This window comes from Seriola aureovittata, chromosome 15, assembly GCF_021018895.1.
Source record: "Seriola aureovittata isolate HTS-2021-v1 ecotype China chromosome 15, ASM2101889v1, whole genome shotgun sequence".
NCBI lineage: Eukaryota > Metazoa > Chordata > Actinopteri > Carangiformes > Carangidae > Seriola > Seriola aureovittata.
The window spans coordinates 24,108,064-24,130,222 of NC_079378.1; the positions used below are offsets into that span (position 1 = coordinate 24,108,064).

General features: G+C 41.7%; 1 protein-coding gene across 4 annotated transcripts in view; it reads left to right on the forward strand.

The window, feature by feature from the left end:
• The window catches only part of flrt1a (fibronectin leucine rich transmembrane protein 1a), a 39,813-nt gene that overhangs the window by 10,669 nt on the left and 6,985 nt on the right, over positions 1–22,159 (forward strand). For 3 of the 4 annotated variants that reach the window (XR_008829775.1, XM_056398423.1, XM_056398424.1), the window contains exon 2: positions 13,744–13,971. The gene's annotated coding sequence lies outside the window, so the exon portion shown is untranslated. Of the gene's footprint in view, positions 1–12,840; positions 13,040–13,743; positions 13,972–22,159 lie in introns of all 4 variants that reach the window. The other variant, XM_056398425.1, reaches the window with a different exon arrangement.

The window sequence follows — 22,159 nt, forward strand, 5'->3', positions numbered from 1 at the left end:
TGATTTCAAAGTATGATCAATACGTGAAAAATGGATGAGAAGCTGATTACAGTCAAAGTGTCTCCATTTTCTAAAGCAGCAGGAGTAAACGCCTGCAGAACAGTTTCAGCCCATTCATTCCCTCTCTGCTCTCCACCGTCACTGTCGGATCCATAAGATAAAAATATTCAAGAAAAATGATTTTCTTTATCAGCGTTGAATTGGATCCCGTGTTTACAGTGTTTTCTGTAAGAGGACAGTTTTGGATATTACGTATCAGTGATGTCCATGTTTTGTCTTCTTACAGGTTTAACGTGGGCGGGGTCAGTTACAAAACAGATACTTCTGTGCACCAATCAGGATTTCCAAGTGTTAAACTCTTAATAAGTGACTTTGATTGTTGCTCATGTGGTCATGAATATTTAATGTTATATAGAAAATACTTCAGATCTGAAGCTTCCAGGGGCTTTAAGTTAGAAAAGCTGGATAATATACGGGGTCAGAGAGAGAGAGAGAGAGAGAGAGAGAGAGAGGTGAGCTCTGGCGGTGCACAACCCTGTAAATCCTGCTACAGCCAATTGTTGTGTTTTCTTGTAGCAAAACGAACATGGACGGCAACCAGAAGCTCACGCTGTTATATGCAGTGACATTTACTCTGAAAGGCCAAAAAAAAAAAAAGAGGGAAAAGGAAAAAACAATCATAGTTTGTTTGAGATCCTGGATGGAGAGGTATGGGCAGCTTAGCTTAGCCTATAGCTCATAACCTTCCTCACCTGGTTGGTTCATATCCTCCGCCCTCTTTCTTGTATGTCCACGTGCCTCCATCAGACGACACCCGAGTGACGTCATCACTCGTGTTTAAAGAAATCTTTATGGGAACGGTTTGCAGCAGCTGGGTTACTGAAGCTCACACTCTTTACATATCACACGCTGTATGATATTTATGTGGTCGTCAACACCAGCTGACCCACACTGGAACAGACAAATCATATTCATATAATCCACTGGACTGTCGTGATGTGTGTCCAGGAACTAAAGAGTTAAATATATAAGTGTAGAAATGAAAAAAACTACGATGAGTCTGTTGAGTAAGAAGTAGAGAAAACCTGCACTGTAATATACATGTGTGTGTATATATATATGTATGATTGGCATGTATTACATTGCTTCATAGTAAACACCTGTGCCTGTGCAACCTGTGAAACCTTCATGAAATTACTTCCTGCTCACAGCTTTACTTCTCTTTTTTTCCTTCAGTGTCTGGTTTCAGATTAATGCCTCCTCTTTAGTGCTCGTGTGCAGTCAGCTGTGGTAATTACTATCATAGAAAAAGAAAAACAATAATCATTCGCCTCTTTTAAACTGTTGTATCTGCACGAGATCAAAGCGTAGAAGCAATCAGAGCCTGTTGCACCGCCCACACGGGGTCGGATTACAGCGCCACTTCAGCCGCTCGCAGCGTGGACCTCGCTGTCGCGGCGCAATAACCAGCAGCCCACACGGACCAGGCCCAGATGGACAGGTTTACTGTTTCTGATTTCCGTCCCTGCTCCTGCCGCCGAGCAGCCCTCTCCCTGCGCTTCGGGCTTCAGGCTTTGTGCTTTGTGAAGTCAAGTGTGATGATCAATTGCGCTGAAAATTTCTCGGAAGGTTTAAAATGGAGTTCTGTGGCCCTGGACTGCCTCCTGAATTTTTTTACTTTCCTGTGTGCAGAAAGACAAATGACTGCCCTTTATGGAACAGCCTTAAGCAGTTTGATTGTTAATACTGTGTTTAATATTACAGAAGAGAGTAGTTGAATATACAAACACATTGCAATGCATTTTATAATTTATGAGCTTTTTAGAAAATTGCATCACAGCCTTTTTTTTTACACAAGTATCTGTTTTGTTTTTTTTTTTCAAACTAATAAAACAGCAGCTTTTTGACCCTTCGTCTGTATTTTCACAGTGGAACAGTTTTCAGTGTCGGAGCCACAATCCGTCATATTGGCCGTGGATTATTTCCAGCACATACACTCTCTGAGAAGAAAGGAGTGAATTGCGAATATTAAAAAATGCCAGGAAAACATAAAATTTCTTGACATTGAAGTTATTGGCTTTGTGAGCGGAGAGGTTTATGGCAGGGAGCGTTTCCGAGGCTAAAAGGAGACAAAGGAAGCTAATCTCACTTAGAATGGTAAAATCTGCTGTATAGCTAATGAAGTATTATACTGTGGTCAATGAGGTAGAGGCACTGCAGAGGGCCTACGCAGTGTGTACGTCTTGTGTGCATGTACGGTGTGTGTGTGTGTGTGCTTTGTTGCATGAGTGGGGGTTTGTTTGTCAGGAGGTTGCAGTGATAATGCTGCCATCAAGGAGTGAAGTCTTTCAAGGGAGAGTGAGCATGTACGTCAGAGAGAGGGCGAGAGAGAGAGAGAGAGCTGCGATCTTAGTGGAAGAGAGAGAATCAGGTGAAGAGAATTTACAATTAGAAGTGTAGTGAGACAAATCAAGAGATATATCATGAGAGGAGTCTCTGATATCCATTAAGGGCCATATCGTTTTTATAGAAAAAAAAAAGGCCACCATTGATTTCCATTAATTTCCCATATAATGTAGTAAAACAAGAAGCTGTGAGAGGCTGTGTAGGCACAGCAGTGCTGAGCTAAATGCAAACGCCTGCACGCTAACATGCTAACAGTGAGAGCGTTAACCTGCCGATGGTTATTAGGTTTAATGTTTACCTGTTCCCCATCTTATCTTCGTGTGTTAGCATGCTAACATTTAATATTAGCACGAAATACAAAGTGTAGTTAATGTCCAAACCAGACAAGGTTGTGGTCTTCGGAGAAGATGCTAAGGGATGAACAGAGTTGCTGCGATTCATCCGGAGGGAAACATGAATGTATGTATGTGGAGGAAATCCAGGAGCTGTTGAGATATTTCAGTCTGCAGCACGGAGACGAACCGACCGACAGAACGATGTCGTCATCCATTTTAATCAGTGTTTTTATCATCATGTCAAACCTGCAGATAGTTGTCAACAGACTGGTGTTCTCCTAAACTCCTTGGAGCTTTTTTAGCGTTTTTCAGATCATTGTTTTGGTTTTCTCGCCTGCAAATTTCCTGTTTTGGTTCATGCTCTCTGTTCTCATTGTTTCGGCTGCAGCAGGCAGCTGCTTTCACTTCCCGCCTCGCACCCAACGACAGACAGAAGTTAGCGACTAGCGGGTGAACACGGTGGAGAATTTAGCTGCTTAGGAGCCAGATATTTCCCCCAGGAGTTGGTAGAGACCAAACCAGAGCTAAAACCACAGTAAATATTGGACTTAAATTCGCATGGTTTCAAGAAAGACGACTCAAACTGACTCAAAATGAAAGCTAATGTTTCTCTGTAACTGCTGGATGTGTAAACAAAAACACGTTCAACCTCCAAGGTGATGATATATCAATGCTGTGTTGCCAGTTTGATACAGTTGCCCCCAATACCATACAGAAATGAATGCAAGCAATGTCTGTGTGGAAGGTGGAATAAATCATCTGAAACACTGCAGTGTGGTTTGCAGGATTTCATGCATCAAATATATAAAATAATAATATACCAGAGGTAAGTGAAGCGACTTCAGTGTGTAAATTTTGGCGTTTTTCAAAAACCTTCTAGACTCGGTGTAAAACATTATCTTTAACTCAGCTGGTGGCTTATTATTAATTCCTATTTATTGACTTTTAGAAGTCAATAGAAGACTCAAAGGCAAATCCAGCAAAGACTGTGGTTTTAAAGACATGTATAGGATTGCATGGTATTACTATCTGTACAGGTAATACTACTACAGCACAGTATATGTGTGAATATCATTACTGTGATTTGGCTAAACGTGTGTTAGTGATCTTGATCAATGCGTATTTAGTTATGTGAAATGTTTTCCATGTGATGTTTCGGACACAAGTCAAGGTTGAGTTGCCGTGTAGGCCGAGTCAAGGACGTACAGTTTGAAAGATGACAACTATATTTTCCTCACCAGGAGAGCAAATGTCATCAGTCCTGAAAATATGGCTGAGCAGCAGAGCTGTGGTCAGGGGTCACCAGAGAGAGATTTTTTTTTTATCCCCCCAGAAACCTAATGATGGTGATGGAGGACAACAGGTGTAATGGTAGGGATAAAACCTGGTTGACCTGCCTCAGGGGGAAATATGAAATTCTAGAGACCAAGTCGGTGTCGCTGCTGTTGCCCGGTGTCCTCTCTGTAGATTCTGCATCGACACTCACGTCTTCCACAACCTAATCCTAGTGAAGCAAACAACCACCAAACATCCACAACAGCACAGTGCCACGTCAGATGTCGTCAGACGTCGTTATTATCTAGACTTGATCTTGATCTAGATCTTGTCTGGTTTTTGTGTTGTGTTGAGGCTCCTGATGATCGGGGTCCCCGGGGCCGTGTGGGCGATACTCCAGAGGCGTTTTCTATTAAGGATGAAGGAAGCCTCAAGAGAGAGGAGGAAACCGTAGCTCCCGCTCTTCCCCTTGTGCTCTTGGTTTCTGCTGCACTCCATTTGTCAAGTCCTGCTGTATCATTTTATGCTTCACTCTCTTTTCCTATTACCTCGCGTACAGACAGTATGGCAGCCCATGGGATATGTCAACATGCAGACCCATTAAATTATTAGACCTCGTTTATTATTAACTCTGTAGCATACACAACTAGCTGCAACCTTTTAATATTCATGCAGCACGACTGATCCCAACTGATGCTAACAGGACCAAGAGGGATCGGATTAATGCCGTCACACACACACACACACACGTGCAGAAAAAGACAAGCAAGCGCACATTTTGACACGTGGCTTGTCCATAATTAGTGCTGTAAGGGTCGGCCTGTAGATGCAGGGTACTGATAGAGTGTGAGTTCACACGTGGGGGAGGATAAGAAGAAAGTCTGTTGCTCAGTGCAGCAGCCTGGTCAGATTGACGTGGCCGGCCGGATCAGCTCGGGCTATTTCTGTCTCTTCTGTTCGGAGCTCGCTGCAGGCAGGAGAGGCTGGAACACTGTCCGCTCGGCTGAGTGGTCGAGCGAGGGCGACCCATCACGCGAACCGGGGAAGACTTTTTTTTTCAGAGGAAACATTTTGGAAGGTGAAAGCGCTGGCTGAACTGCACTTCCTCCGAGCTGCTGCGGGCCTCCCAACGACATGAAGGAGCAGACGCAGCGGTCAAAGCTGCAAACTGGAAATGATAAAAAAATGTCGTTTGGGTCGGTGATGACATGGTGTTTTGCTCTCTCTCTCTCACGTGGCTGTAAATTTGTCATTAATCAGACCATCCAGACATGAGTCATCTGTGAGAATAGTCTTTGTTTCCCGCCTGCTCTCTGTCCCCCTCTCTTCTCATCCTGACTAATTTCCTCTCCGTCTCACATGTTTTGTTTTTTTTCCACAGCATGTTGACCTTGTCCCTTATTCCACCTTGTTCAATTGTGAGATCGTGTGTGTGTGTGTGTGTGTGTGTGTGTGTGAGAGAGAGGGGACAAAGAGGGAACATAGAGGTGGGAGAGAGAGGGGTGGAGAGAGAAGGAGAAAGAGAGAGAGCAGTGAGGTGTCCAGCACTTAAATTGCCTGTTTATTTCCAGTCATTGCATCAATTACAGCGATACAGCTTACAAACGAGTGCACACAGTGTGTTTATGTGTATGCGGGTTCGATGGGGGTGGAATAGAGAAACAATTAAGAACGATAGATATGGAAATTTTTGTGCTGTAGTCTGCAGTTTACGGCTTCACATGAGTCACAAAAAACACACAAGGCCAGGAAAAAAGGATATTTTTTTTGTTCTGTTACCAGGGAGAAGAGCGGAGGAAACTCAAACTGTATTTTGATTGTGATTCGTTTGACAATCAGTGGATTCATGCATAAAGACGTGGGTGTGTGTGTGTGTGTGTGTGTGTGTGTGTGTGTGTGTGTGTGTGTGCGCGCGTGCATGTGTGGGGCTGCACGGGTGTGTCTCTGAGTGTGTGTTTTGTGGGGTCAGCCAGTGGCTGCCCTGAGATCAGGAGCGTGATGGTCGGCTCTCTGGGGAAGAGGGGCGTGTCTGTGACAGGCTGCAGTGATTAGTGGAGCTCAGCGGGCAGAATTTATCAGACTCAGCCAAGGCCATGAACCATTTCGGCCTGCAACGCTGCAATTTGTCTCCCACTTTGCGTCATATAACAGCAGCTATGCGGCTTGCGTGTGCACGTTTGCAATATGCACGATTGTCTTGCCTTGTGCATTTCTGAATGTGCCTCCGCTGCTGAGGTAAATCTGAACTGATGAATGGTGAGGTGTTAGCAAATCCTGCGTTTGCATGAGAAAGCCTTTTACAAGACGGAGCTGTAATGCTGTGAATACGATAAATTGCTGCTTACTTCAGTTAATCTGTGAATTTGTTTAAAATTCATGTTGCATTCAAAGCTTGTTTGTGAAAAAGGACTTCTCAGAGCTCATGAAGAAGTGCTGCAAAGAACAGTTGATGAATTGATCAGTTGACAGAAAATTAATCTGCAACTATTTTGATTGGCAGTGAATCACTGAAAGTCATTTGTCCAGTAAGAAAAGCCAACGTTTCCCTTCTGCCAGCTTCTTAAAAATGACATCATTTTAAACGGAATATTTATGGATTTTTACTGTTGGTTGAAGAACAAAACAAAAAGAAGCAGATGTGCAGCATAAACATCTGCTCAGTAAGTCACATGTTATGTGTCTGAATCAGAAAGAGAGAAAATATATATATATATATTTTTGTTTCATGATGGCTTCATCTATTTGTGCATTAATCCAGTGGGATGCTGCTGGTTCTCCCTCTGCAGAGACGGAGAACATGTGAAATCTTTAGTATCGTCGGCCTTCTGTCAGACAGCTGTAGAGAACGCTGGTGAACCTGAAGCGGAAAATATTTATGTTGTGTTGTTTAAACGTTTCAAATGTCACAGAATTGAAAACGTCTTCACTGGACAAAACTAACACCAGTTGATATGATATTTAGATTTCAGTGGTTAGAGTCATTTTGTTAAACAGTTTTACACCTGTGGGTGAAAATGCCTCCTGAAGCGAGTGGAGAAATCGTGTCCTGAAGTGGAAGCAACAGCTGAGCTTAGCGAAGAAGAATCCAAACATTTATCGTCTTTGACTTGAGTGGGAGAAATATTTACCGTTTAATACCATCTCTCTCCTTTCAATGAGTGGATCAAGAACATCAACTTCAAGAGGTTATTTATCAGGAAAATACGCCACAGCTCGTCCAGCTGATTTGTTGGCACAGCGGCTCTCAGGTGCGCTCTGATGTCACGGTGAAAGATCTCGTGATAAGTTCAGGAGCTGAGTGAAAAACAACACAGGAAGAAGTTTTTGATATAAAATCAGCTGTGGCTCCAATTCAACAAACAGATTGGAAAATTGGCTGATGGCAGATAGTTGGTTCAAACAGAGAGACAGACATTTTGATTTTCTTGTAACATTTTCTTGAAAATCTGTCACATGTCAGTTTTAAGAACATTTTTGTCCCAGATTTATTTTAATTTAAAAATGTAAAATATCATATAAAAGTCATAATACAAATCCAGTTTCACACACAATACATGAGCAAATACATATTCAATAGGCTAAACCTTTTGCATTCAGTCTCTCTCTCTGTGTGTGTGTGTGTGTGTGTGTGTGTGTGTGTGTGTGTGTTCCTAAATGTTCCTAAGATAAAACCAAATGTAGATGTCAACATTATTTTTGACAATAAAAAACTATGAAATTATGTTGCTTCACTTGGTCTTTAGAAGAGTAACGTCCTGGTCCTGGAGCAGCAGGAGCAACATGTGAGTAACAACATGGACGTATCATGTTTTAAGCTGATGCAGTGACCTTGTTAACAACCGGTCGCTCATTTACACATGTGGTAGTTCAGCAGCAACATGATGTGTCTGGTCAGCTGGCAGATCTACGGTGCTGAGCAGGTCCAGTACAGTGGCTTCACAGGTTCACAGTGAACCTGAAGAGTAAAACTGTGGGCGGCTCAACAATCAGCTGAAAGTCTCTGTGAAGCTCCGTGAAGCCGGAGAGCCGCAGATTCAGGTGACGGTCGACCCCCTTTCAAACCGTCCAACTGTTTTCACGTCGTCGTGTGAAACGTCGTCAATATAAAAACATCATCTGTAGCTGCTCTTGAACCTGTGATGGGGATTTTTCACATTTTTCTAAAACATTGTAAAATGATTTACTTCTTTAACAAAACAACAAGTGAAAGATGAATTGCTAATGAAAATAATTGCTGTATTACTTTCATCGCCGTTATGAAGCCATTTGGTTTCCTGTGTGGGAAATGTCAAAGTAAATCCTCGTATTAGAAGAAACTACTTTTAATCAGCCGCTGAACAGCCAATCATACTGGCCTCACTCATTACTGTCAGAGGCAGAGAGCATGAAAAACATGGATGACAGATTTAGTGCCCTGCCTCTATCCCTCCGGGATACACAGTTTTTATGGTAAGGGAAACAATTCATCACAGGGCAATTCATCAGCGGATAACTTTTAATTAATGTTCAAACCTGCGGACCTTTAAAATGGCAACCTCAGCTCGCTCGCTCTCCTCGGTGTCCGCTCTGTTTGTTTTCCTCCCCTGTCGTCCAACACCTCTTCCTCGTCTTTACCTTCTTTGTCCTTAAAGTGCGGTTCATCTATTTACTCATCCACTTTCGCTTCGACAGCATCCCACTCTATTTTCCCAGCTTCCTTTTTCCACTCCACTCTATATTCCCTCCATGTTTGAATTAGTTTCGCTGGCAAGTCCTTGCAGCTCAGCCCCTGCCAGTGTTTGTGTTATGGTGAATGCTGCCGCCTAATTCCAGCATTTTATCATCTTAATATCTCTCCCAAACAACTCATTTATTTCCCTATACCCTTCTTTTTTCTGTCCTCTCCCTTGTCCCCCCTCTCTCCTGCCCAGAATTAGCAACATCAAGGCAGAGAATTAAAAGAAATGGCCGATCGGAGAGCGCAGCGGAAGAGGAAACTATTGGAAAGACTCAAAATGGAGCGGGTACGAGCAAATTGGACAGTTATAAGGACAGAAGCGGCCTTTGATGTAGAAAAGTCCACATAATAGGAGGAAAAAAAAGAGAGTCGGACAGATTGATTCTGAATGAAATTAAAGAGGACGAGGGGGAGAATGAGATAGAGTAAATTGAGCATTACATACTGCATTACAGTGTCTCTTAATTAACCGTGTAAAAGCTTTCTTATTAGGACTGATGCACTCCTCAGTTAACGAGGGAAGAGAGAATGCTCTCTCAGTTGTCATTGAGATGGGCCTCAAAGGAAAAAGTGAAATAGCAAAGCACCGAATGGGAAAGAGCGAGAACAACTTTGAGACAGTGATAGAGAAAGGTCCGAGCTAACTGCTCATGTGAAATCATCTCACTTAGCGCATTTTGTCTCAATTATCTGTCATCTTTGTCATCCCGGTCTACACTGCTCCCCGCCACCTCCCTGTCAGTGAATAGACACTATGTGCAGCTGCATTGAAAGTCTGATCACATCGCAGGGTATCTGTGTGTGAGAGTAGCGAGTGTGTGTGTGTGTGTGTGTGTGTGTGTGAAATAATTTCAGACTCAGGTTCTGCACCTTTGCTGTCTATCACCATTAAATCACAGAGCGGTATAAACTATTTAAAACACATAGACACAGTCATTTGAATGTTTTATCCTAACGCACAGTGAAGCAGTAACTGAAGGATTCAGTAAAGCAGCAGAGATCTGTAACGGCCTCAACCTCAACATGGACGCCTGATATTCTGGAGGCGTTTCCAGAGCGAGACAAACTCACACAGACATCGTCTATGACTTTAATAAACGAGTCAATGTTTACACTCATTTGTTTTCTTTCTTAAGCTGCACGCAGTAAACTGACATGTGACGACTGTACGTTAAAGAGCAACTACAGCGCTCTGAACATTAGTCTGTGGTAGCGCCTTTTTATATTGGTTTAACTCTGCATTTCACTTATCATGATGAATTATTGGGAAATGAATTGTGCCTTCCTGCACAGTACAAAGACACGTTCATGCACGGTTTAAACAAACGAGACGCGTGGTGGTAAATGTGTATTTAAGCAGGTTATCTCCATCGCTGCCTGTGTGCACATGTCTGAGGGACGAGGAAGGTTTTTGGTTTTTGATTTGATTTTATGTGGATTTTTTTTTCTTTGTCGTCGTTTTCTTCCTATGGACTCCCCCCACCGCCACCCCCACCCACCCCCCACCACCACCACCAACACCATGAGCTGTGTCCTTAATAAAGATTGAATGAACGAATCCCCCTGCCAATCTGACCGGTGGTGTCTTATCATCTAACATGAAAGCAGTGCATTTGCAAAATGTTGAACTTTTCTTTAAGTCTTTCTTCCTCCTTATCAGACGAGTTAGTGAACAAAAAAAGAGGGTAAAGGGAAACACCATGAAGGCAAACGTACACACACACCTTGTAGTTATATTTAGAAATTTGCAGTTTTTAAATTTTTTTTATTATTTCTGTTGCTTTTTTTTTCATCCAGTCTGTTTTTTTTATGCCTGTACTGGACAGGACAGTGAAGACAGACAGGAGACGCAGGATAGAGAGCAGGGGAACGACATACAGCAAACAGTCCGGTCGGGAATCGAACCAGGGACTCAACGCTCGGCCGTCGCCGTGCACCTTTAATCCACTATTAAAAGTCTGAGATGGTTAATGTGATATTGATGATGACATCAGGCCTGTACATCCAAACAATGTAACCTGCAGACAGTGCATTACCACTTTCTATTAAAGTAATGGAGAACAAGCCCGAGTGTATGTTGAAGTTTAGTTTGACGACTGTCTCGCTGCAGTTATTTTCAGATTGCTCAGCCAGATCGGAGCTGCAGCAGTCCAGATGGGAGACAAAGAGTGTTTATACAGGCAACTGGGTCTGAGTCAGCACATTTTACACAGAGCAAATCTGCAATAGCAGCTGTAGCGGTTGGTTGTCTGGAGATCAAACTAAACGTCGGTCTGGGCCGGAGCGACTGCGCTTGTGTCACTGTGATTGACGGCTCTTGTTAAAGGCAGGATTTCTGAGAGGAGAACAGCAGCTCAGTCTTGTCAAGGTCAATCAGGAGGTGTTTGGCAGGAGCCCAACTGGAGATTTCAGCTAGAAAATTGGAGATATGCAACCGAACCTGTGTGTCAGGGCTGGGAGTCAAAAGGTCAGTTAAGTGTCGTGGCAATGATGGGAAGAATTATGGGACATGGTGACAGAGCCAAGAGGTTTAGTTCAGAGAGAGAAGAGGGTTTGGCCCCGGTGGACGTCCTTGGAGAGGAAGATGTGAGCTGATGATACCTGTAACACCAGCTTTCATTTTCTAAAGGCACCGACCGCCGGCTGGATAGACGACGTCTGACTTCTACACAGAGTCTTCCATTCTCTCAGATCTGACTGCCGTGTGGATGTTAGAAGACTTGTAGACAACAATCAGACCTGTTACTTGTGATTTTAGGAAATGCAGTGAAATAAGTTGAGCTGGTTGTATGTCTGACTTCACAGTCACTGCCTCGGCCGTCTCTTCCAACAATATGCCAGTGTGTTTGCTTAGTGGTAATAACTTAGAGGTGCTCCCCTTATGGCCAGAGCAAATTATGACAGTTACTGTGATAATAAAACTGTTGATGTTTTTATTAGTGTCTTTTTCCGGCCGTCACAGACAGAAACAGCTGTAACGTCCTTCTTTATCTGGTCCATGAGAACCATGCTAACCAGGTTCTCTCATCGTCTGTGTGTCAGTGTGATTTGACTCAGAACGTGGACAATTGTTTCATCATAACCCAACCGTATAACTGATGGTATACTGGAATGATATCTGATTCCAAATTTTCATTTTCATTTACACTCAACATCTGTGAGGCCTGTGTCGCCTCCCCCGGGCTGCAGGAGTGTTGCAGGGGTGGTAAGAAGGGAGAGACTGAGACAAAGATACTGTGTGAGGTGAAGACGGGTGAAAACAACAAGTTATTGTAGCTTGGCCTGTGGATCAACACGGTCAACAGTTGGAGCAACAGCAGCTGCGACACACAGCTAATGGAGGCAGTATAAGTACGTCAAGCACTGCATTTCCACAGTGTCAAATATCACCCTCCTTCTCCGAGTCGTAACTCAGTCAGGTCAGAACACACGGACATGATACATATATTCTTACATTTAGTGTGACTTACACTTCCTGACGCTGTCATTTACTCTAATGTCCATCACAAATGAACATCCGTAATTCTGCAGAGAAATCATAGGAAAGAAATGCCCTTTATAACTCCACAATCTGCCTGATAATTATTATGTTTTTTGAGTTTTCTTCAGTACCAGAGTAATCCAGAGGTAGTTGTTTATACGTCCACGGGTACATTGCAAACATGAGCTGCTAATAGCTAATTTGGCATTCTTTTAATGGTGCCAATTTGGCAGGAGGCCAGTGGGCAGGGGTGGTTGCAATTGTCTGGATTCTGTCTGAGAGCGGGAGCACAGTGTCAGACTTTGACTATACTTAAAGCAGATATCGTGTTCTTCACTAATGTTTTCTTTTTTGAATCTGCAATTAAATGTAATGATAGAAAATGTGGGTTATGCTTCTACTCGAACCTTGTATGATCAATGCTGTAAGTCCTAATTTAGCATGAACCGACAATAATTAAGACAGGTCTTTTGAGACGAGCTGTCGGGAAAGATGCCTTAAAGAGACAACATTGACCTTTCTATTTTGGTTGTTCTGGAGAAGATTTTTTTGCAGCGTTTATTCGAGGTGGCACGTTCAAGAATTTAAGAAAAAACAAATGTTAAAGGAGCAACACTGCTCTGTAGTTTCAGATGTCTGATCGGATGAGGTTTGGATTCATGACAAGAGGAGAAAGCTGAACTGACTGAAGGAAGATGGCGTGCTGTCTCGTGTCACAAAGCAGTCGATGTTAGCCGTGAGACAGAGACCTGATCAGCATCGATGTGAAGGAAGGGGGCCGCTGCTGGCAAGGCTGCGGCGCCTCATCTGGGGAAACGAGAGATGGTTGGTGGTTGGGAACTTCAGATGTCATTAATCATTTTCTTTTCCAAGTATGTGACAAAACCCTGTGAGGGCAGGTGTGAGGGAGGTTGAGGAGGAGGAGGATGTTAGCAGCAGAGACTGGGAGTAAGGTTGCTTTGGTGGAAACTTTCACATCAACACATTTGAACATTTCGGCTGAGATTGATAACTTGCTTTGAACACTTTCTTTGAACTCACTTTTTTGATTTTACAACTTTATGATTATCATAGTGATGCAATCATCAACTTAGTGGAAAGGAACACTGCATTAGATTTGATGGAAAATCAAGAGGAAAGTACCGGGGTTCAAAAGCTTGCTGACTTTATAGTTTTATAATTGGCGTTAAAACCACTTTAAAGTTCAGTCCGTTTTTTTTTTTTTTTCTTTTTAGAGTGTTTTTGACTTAAATGAGTCAGACTCATCGCAACTGCACATCTGATTTATTTGGAATAAATGTAATCAAAGTTTCGTCAATGAAGAATAAATCACTTAATCCTTTAACCAAAAGCAGATTAAGAAAAGTAATGAAACTGTACATGACAGTAACAACACACATGACCGTCAGAGTCACGCAGAAACATCTGTAATGCCATTACACTTTCATCAGACACTGTGAAATCTTTGCATCTGATTGACATGGACTGTGATCCCTTATGACTTTGTCCGTCACTCTGTTTCTCCACAGAGAACGACTCTGAAGCCAGAGGTGACAACTAATCTGCATCGAAGCTGAGCATAAAAACACAGAAGAAAGAGTTGTTTCTGAACACACGTCCTCCGGCGTCACAGTTTACAGACTGCGAGTCGACGAGCCGGAGAGGACGGAGTCTGAGGACACTGAAGGGATCGTGTGGGGAGGAGAAGCGCCAATGGTGCCGCAGGACCTCCTCCCCTGTCAGCCCCACTTCCAGAAGTAAGCTTCACTTGTTCTTGATTTAGTCTATTTATTAATATACTAGAGAGGTTTTGCTAAATGGTTTTGTATCAGTAATTTCCTCTGTGTGTGAATTTGTCACTGGCTGACTGTGCTTCATGTCTCCTGGAGCTATTGTAACAATACAGCTCTGTGTCTTACCATTACATCTGAGTCCTAGCATCCATTGCTCTGAAAAGAGACGCCTGTAACGAACCCAGGAACATCGATTAACAACAATTATCTTCAGACTCTTCTGTCCAGCTGGATGGAAAAATATTCTGTCCACTGCACGATGAAAAAAAGATGTTTAACCCATTTCCTGAGCTGTGTCTCTTTTTCCCAAACCAAAACAAAGATGGCAACTGGAAATGACACATCTCCTTGTTCAGTCTGAACAACACGGAACATGTTGTTTTGCTCATGTTTTACAAAAAGAGCAAGGACGTGATTGAAATACAATTACAAAACCTTTTTCACATAGCAAACAATAGTTTTCATCCACATGATAATAAGAGTCATTTTAAACTTTCTAGTCCTTCAGACAACACTAAGTTTTGTTCAACAACCTTCGGGTTTTTGTCAAAGATTGGCAGTTAATTATTCGTCCGATAAACAGAAGTTTAGTGCTGTGATGGTAATAAATGTGAAGGATGAACCCGGGCTACCAGCAAACATTTGTGTTAGGATCAAAATTTCAAAAGCATCAGTCTACAACAGACTCAACTCAATAAAATGCACAAAATGCAAAGTAACTATTGCTTGGAAGTACGAAAACCGTTTGTATGCTTTCATCCAAAAAAGAATCCTTAAAGACCTTAAAGCTGCTGCTAATACAAACCTAGTGAGACGACCACCTTGACTGTACCTCTTCTTCAAATGGTGGCAGTAATTAAATAAGAGATAGAAGAAGCCATTAAACAAACTAACACTTATCAATGGTTAAACAGTGAGTAATAAAGCTCGATTATCCCCCTCATTTTCTCCTTTGCAGGCAGGAGGCCAAAGAAAGCAATCAGTAAAGGTTGCTCTAAGAGGCAGCACACGTTAACGAAATATACTAACTGGCTGCTGTCGCTCAGGACTGGAGCTCGTGACACCGTGACTGCCTCACCATTTCCAAATATTATAATATAATGATTCTGTTTGAGAGAATACATTTGAAAAATAATATTCTGATATATCATTTTCATAGATTTATCCTCTCAGTCAGTAAAAGTACAACATGTCCTGTGTTTTGAACCCAGTCTGACCAGATTTCAGGGGTGAACGTGAGGCCACGTTGTCATAAGAGAGCCAAGAGTTTTGGATGACTGTGCGAGGCGTCTCGGGATTCAAAGCAACTTTTGCTTAAGACGCAAACACTCCTACAGCTGGTATTTCACGCAGCACAAACCCACACACACTGAGGAGTCAAAGTCAAGTGTTCACTGCACAGGATCTTTTTTGAGCCCGGAGGCGGCCTGGATCTATTTATCCACTGCGATTTCTCTTATGGCGAAAGATAAACGACAGCACAAGATAATACTCACTTCATTATTGCATGTGCACACCAGTGCCTTTTAAACCACGGCTACAATTCAATCACACATGGACTCATTTCCTCACATTTACTAAAATTAGATTCATTTAATGGCTCTGTATTTAATTTTTTAAGTTTCATTTGTGCTGTAATTTTCCTTTGGACAAGATTTTATCAGACAAAAGTGGATTTTAACAGGATGGTATTTACTAACATTGATTATTTCAATCAGTCAAATGAAAAGCAAGTGTTTCATTTGTTTTCCTTAAGATTTCTTAATGGATGATATAAAGACGGTTTAAAATGTGGATTAAACAAATGCTGCATAGAGAGAGGGATATAGGGAGAAAGAGAGAAGCTGCTGCAGACTGAATGCAAAGGAATAAACTACAGAAAAAACCCACCAGCTAAAACTGAAAAGAAAAACAAAATGCAAGAAGAAACATCATGAAATCCTGTTGACATAGACGATTTACAACAAGACACTTTTGATATTTGTAAATGAAACACAAACAGGTGACAGGCCAGGCAAACGTGAACGGACGACGTGATTGTAAAGGGAGGCACGATGAAGACGCAGAAGAAAACTGGGTCTCAGTCGGCCGCCTCATTGTTCCCATAAGCCGCATGCATGAGTGGAGAAACTGTGACAGAAAAAATGTGTTTCCTCTAACTGCAACACTGATCTGCTTTATTTAAATCAATGCAGATTGAAATTGAGTCCTCGTGGCTGTGTGCAGGAAGATGTGCACAAACATGTTCTGAAAGTACGGCATCAGCTTTAATGTGTAACCTGTGACGTGTGGGGTGTAGATGACAATATGAAGACGAGTAACACAGAAGACTGGGCCGCGATCAAGGCACTGACATCTGATGGAAAGTGACCAAACACAGGAGGAATAGACTTATTTATTATTTTCTGCTTGTACATTTTATTTTGGTGGATTTCGGGCAGGATGTAAATTTTGTTTTGAAATGTTGTAAGGACACTGTGGACTGCATCCAAGAATATAGACAGTGTGAATATTCATCTGAGCTACAGCGAAGAGAAACAGTTCCTGAGAATTTAAGATGAATTTAGTTTAGTTAATTAGTAGAAAAAATCTTGACTTTGAATTGAATCTTAAATTAGTTAAATTAGTTCCTCTGTTAAAAATCCAGTGTCCAACCTTGTTCACGTCCATATGATGTTTTCATATAATACAGACATATGATGAGTGAAATAATCATCAACACCATGACTGAGTGTTTCCACCTTGACCTGCAGTGAACCAATGACAGTCTCATAAACACAGATTCAGACAGCCAGGGATTCGTACGTCACAAACCTAAGGAACCAATCCCGTCAACTTGTGTGGACCGGGGGCGGGGCTAAATACACCTGAAACCTTATCAATACAGAGAGAGAGAGAGTTAGCATTAGCACAACCGCTAACACTGTCAGCCACGGCCACTTACAAGCTAAGAAACAACAAATAAAAGATGGTAACTGCACTAACTGTTCTGATTCGTCTGCTAGTCTCTGGTTCTGGTCTCAGACTCCTCCTCTGAGTCTGGGTCTGACTGAGGCTCAAACATGTGGCTGAGTCTCTCTGCTCTTTCACCTGTCCACCTGGAGCCAGCAGGTGGTGGGCGGGGCTCAAGGCCTGATCCAGGTTTCTCAGTCAGGAAGTAAGAGTATGACCTCATAATCGCAATCACAGTTCAGCAGTTTGTACTTCCACCATCCACCCCAACCACCTCCTGGTGATCTGAACATAATCCAGTGATGACATTTGTCACCACAACGTAATTGGAAAAACAATGTCATAATATATAAATGTCATTTCTAGGAGACAGAATTGTGGTTGGATATTTTCAGTCTGGCTCTCTAACATACAATCAAGCTTTACTTTGAAAATCTGTTTGTGTTACAGCCTCGTAATCTTACACTCTAACTATAAAAACAACCATCATGAAGTGGGTTGGAATCAAAAAGTGACATTTCTTCATTGATTATTGTGATTATAATGTCAACACTGATATCCACCCGCCAGAAACGTATGTTTGTTTGAATAAACAAATAAAAGGGTTACTGCCACATCCGATCATGTATTGAATAAGAACAGCCAGGAATAAATAAATAACATAGAATTGATTAATATAGAAAATCAAATAAGTTAAAGTATCAAAGATTAGGGATTCTCAGTCTCTAAAATCACAGGGTGTTAACTACATGACAGGGATGGTCAGCAGCAGTGAACAGCTTACACTCAAACACACAGACAGTGTGTCTCATATCACTTTAGTTGTGATATTTTAAGGCATGCTCAGCTGTTTATACCTTCTGGGCCTCCAATATGGCTGCCCCACATAACCTGACAGGCCTGTACAGGTGTCAGGGATACAGAGAGGTTTTTCCTCTGATGTTATCTCTTTGTTTTTCCTCTCTTGTTTCTTTGATGTGGAGGTTAATTTTCACCCTGGAAGCAACGTGTTGTCTTGTGACTCCGGTGCCTGGGCCTCCCACAGCCCTGTATTTATATCGCAACTTGTCAGGCTTGAATTCAAATTTTACCAATTAAGCTAACCAACCCCCCTCTCTCCTTTTCTCACAAATACAAAAATCCAATCAGAGTTCTAGCTGAAGCGTGACAACCACAGCTTGACTCCTTGACTTAAAGGCAGCAGATAAATTTGCCTTTATAAGTCCCGTTTAAAATGATCAAGTGTGTTTTCTCAAAACCAAGAAGTTAGAACCTTCTGAGAATAAACTGTTTCCTCTATTTTATGTAACACCAACATTACCGGAAAAAACAGCACCATTAAAGGCAGTGCAAATGATTTCGGAAGCCGGTTATGCATTGATCAAAGACTGCATTATGACCACTGTCACAGACTGACACATCTAAAGTTTATTTACCAGCTACTCTGCCAAGCTTGTGCTTTCTCATTGTATCATCCTCCAGTGTGGCACAACAGCAAATCTCCCATTAAATATCAAGACCTTTTCTTTAATTGCTTCATAGATAAAATACAGAGGCGTGTCGGTCAGTTGAGTTTTCCATTCATTAGCAGACAAAGGCAGGGAATGCTTGCTCGAGAATATTAGTCATTTGATACCAGAAAGGTCTTTTCTTTAAATGAATCCTAATGTTTATATTGATTTTAAACATGTATGGCTCTACTATTGTGAGCTTAATGCTAACATCAGCATGCTAACACTCTTAAAGTCTGGGTACGATTTGACCGACCCCCATCTGCCTCCTCTGAATTATTTTTATCCCAGGTGAGGACAAAATTTATCCAGTATGTAACAGTCTATAGTGCAAACAACAATAAAACCAGGAATAGACCTTCACTGTCAGCAATCCTGCTACAATAGCTCATTTATTTTTATGTTGACAGCACATTGTGCTGTTGTGTGCTTTGGCACGATGTGGCGCTATCCATGGTACTGAAAGCAGCATCTCATCCTGGCACGTTAAATAAGTCTTTACCTTTTCTTTTGATGTGTACCATCACATCTCCCATGTGTCCGCATGAGGAAAGGACACAACACATGGTCTGACTGGGAAAGAAATTCTGCCTCGGACATATCTGCTTGTACCGGCCGAGGGAAGGGGTGGTGGTGGTGGTGGTGGGCGGGGGGGACTTTCCTGGACACATAAATTATGTTGTTAAAACAAAAAATACATTTCTTCTTTGTTCACTGTGATTAAAATGACGACACAGTGACAGCTGCCTGCCAGAAACTGAAGTCGGGACATAAATGAATACCAAATAACACAAATAGAAAAAGTGCAAAGAATGTTAACTTTATTTTTAATGTGAACTGTCCATCACTGTCAGACAGGTACAGAAAACAACAAAAAGGACTTGACTTGATCCTAAACTCAAAGGGGTGTCACAGAGCGGGGCCCTCCCTGACTGATCGCTAACAAAACAAGAACATTTTGGTGAAACTGAGGGGAGTCATCAGTTAATCTCTACCCACTGTCATCTAGTCATTGAGGTGAATGTAACAGGACTAAGAGTCAACAGCCATGCTACCATCTCAGAGAGGCAGTACTGTGGCACAGCGGTGTCTGAACTAAATGCTAATATCAGCATGCTAACATGCTCACAGTGACAAGTGAAAGCAGGTATAGTGATTAAAATTTTCACTATCTTAGTTCAGCGTGTTAGCAAACTAACACAAATTAGCACAAATTAGGCTGATGGGAATTTGATTTCTTTATTTTTGCAGGTATTTGTTAAAATTATAAATTAATTCACTGGACATTTTTACTGCTGTTGATATATTTTACTGACAAGCTGACATTTCTGTCTCATGCTGCTAATGTGGCTAAAAAGCAAATTGTTTTTTGGATTACTCAGGAACAATTATTTAGCCAAACAAGTTTTTGTAAAACTTAACAATAAACATATTCAGCTCAGTTCAGCACAGATCACTGAACCTATTACTGTAATGTCCTCGAGAAACTTGCAGGATCACACTATTGATCAGGGTTAGCATGTGCATTTTGAGCACATTTTGAACATAACCCTCCCAAAACCCTGTGAGCATCATGTAAGATTTGTTCTTACTTTTGCACACAACGCAGGAGCATAGTGCTGCAAGAAGCTGTGGTCCTTTTGTTAATGCCGAAAGGATTTACCTGTAATCTGTCTGTCTTAAGAAAGAAACACTGAGCCAGAAGAATTCAGTGGCAGCAGCTGCAGCTGCAGAGGAGAAGAAGCTGGTGGCACGACAGAACATATTACAGCGCTGTAAAGATAAAACATGTTACAGTGCTATATGTCAAGTCACTTCAGAGCCCTGTGAGCTGCACGCAGCAAACAAAAACCTCTAAAACGACTCCCCAACTGTGAATCATGTGAAACCCCTTCATATGTGTTGTGCTGTGTCTAGTACTTTACAGCAGCACGCTTTCAAAGCAACATGTATTATAAACTGTGACTGCTGCTTTTTGTATTGTGCTCATTTTTCTTTTCTTTATCCCTTATCTTTCATATCTATAGGGCAAATTGGATGCACACATGCTGAGTGTCTGAGAGTGCATCGTCTTAAACATACAGCTGAATATGAATATTGAAATGCACTACTTTTAGTTAAATCATGGGTACATATGCAACTTCACATGTTTGATGTGAAACATTTAGTTTTCAGTTTGTTCAGACATGTAATTGATTCATTTTTGCTGTTGGTGGAGTTAAATCATATCACATCACTCAAGTGTTAATATAGACTTTATGACAAAAATAATATTTGACACTTAATGCATGTCACATATCCGGGGTCTTTGTGTCAGCGGCTGAGATGAGAAACTGCTGAGTGCAAATCCAGTCACTTTTCAAAAAGCTGAGTTAGGACAGGAGCACATCCATCACTTATTTAACCTTTAACCTGGTGTTCGTTCTGCCTGTGAAGCACGTTTTCAAAGAGAAAATGATAATAGATTTAAAAGCACTGTACTTCACTGGTACATCAAAAACATTATATAATTAAATGATAATTAAATTATAAAATGAAATTATTAAATTAATTGAATTATAATTTATTATGAGCCACAAACGCAGGGACTCATTTTGTTTGAAAATATGTAGATGGCTTTATTCAGAGCACTTGAACATCACTCTTGATGATGACAGTCGTGTCTGTTTATTTTACATTAAAGTGACACTAGAGATCTTTATTCTGAATATATGAAATAAGCTAACTGAAGAGAATGAATGTTTCTGTGTTTCTGTTCTGTTGTTTTGCCATTGTCCCTGTGCTTTGATGCATGTTTGAGTCTAATGCGATGCTTTTTGGGGATTCAATTCCATTTCATAGCTCTATGTTTTAATAGCTTGAAGATTATCGTACATTATTGAGACATAGACATAGTCTCAACCTCTTTGTGGCTCCAACAACCTCTATGATTATCTAAAATCTATAGGCCGTGCTTTTCTGGCCTTGTATTTTCTTCTATCTCAGATCCCTTGATTTATTTCTGTCATCACTGTGAGCATCATGTTTTGCGTCATCCTTTCCACAAGTCCAATCTGTAAATCTAAAATATGATCCATGGACATGGCATGTAAGATAAGCTGTGGGCCAGTATTATCTTTTCCTGCCATCAGTAAAATGGATTTCCTGATACATCAGCAGCCCCCTCGGTCATCCAAAATCCAGTTTTCCAGATTTCTGTGTGCTATCCCTCTGTGGGGGTCTTAATGGCGAGATGGGATTCAAAGGTCTTGCTCAGAGCTGCTTTCTGTCACTCTCGCTCTCTCTCCCTCCCTGTTTTTTTTATGTAAATCGATCCAGTCTTGGGTTCCAGTATTAGATTGGGGGTTGTTGTGTGTCCTGTAGTCTGCCTGAGGCGGCTGGCTGTCTGGCTTACACATTACCCCACATCCAGGCTTTACTCCCCTCTACATATAAGTGAAATGTAGACTGCAACCATATAGATTGTCCACATATGGGTTAATGTTTCCAATGTGATCGTGCATGGATAGACAAACACACAGTACTTTCGAGGCAGAAACATTCACACGCGCAAACACAAAGAGCAGCCACGTGCTTTTCTATCAGTCTCTAATAGAGCAAGAAAAATGAGCAACAATAAGCCAAAAAATAAATCCTGAAATGTCTGTCAGCCATTCTTTGTAGCACCTGCTTAATCCGGAGAATCACAG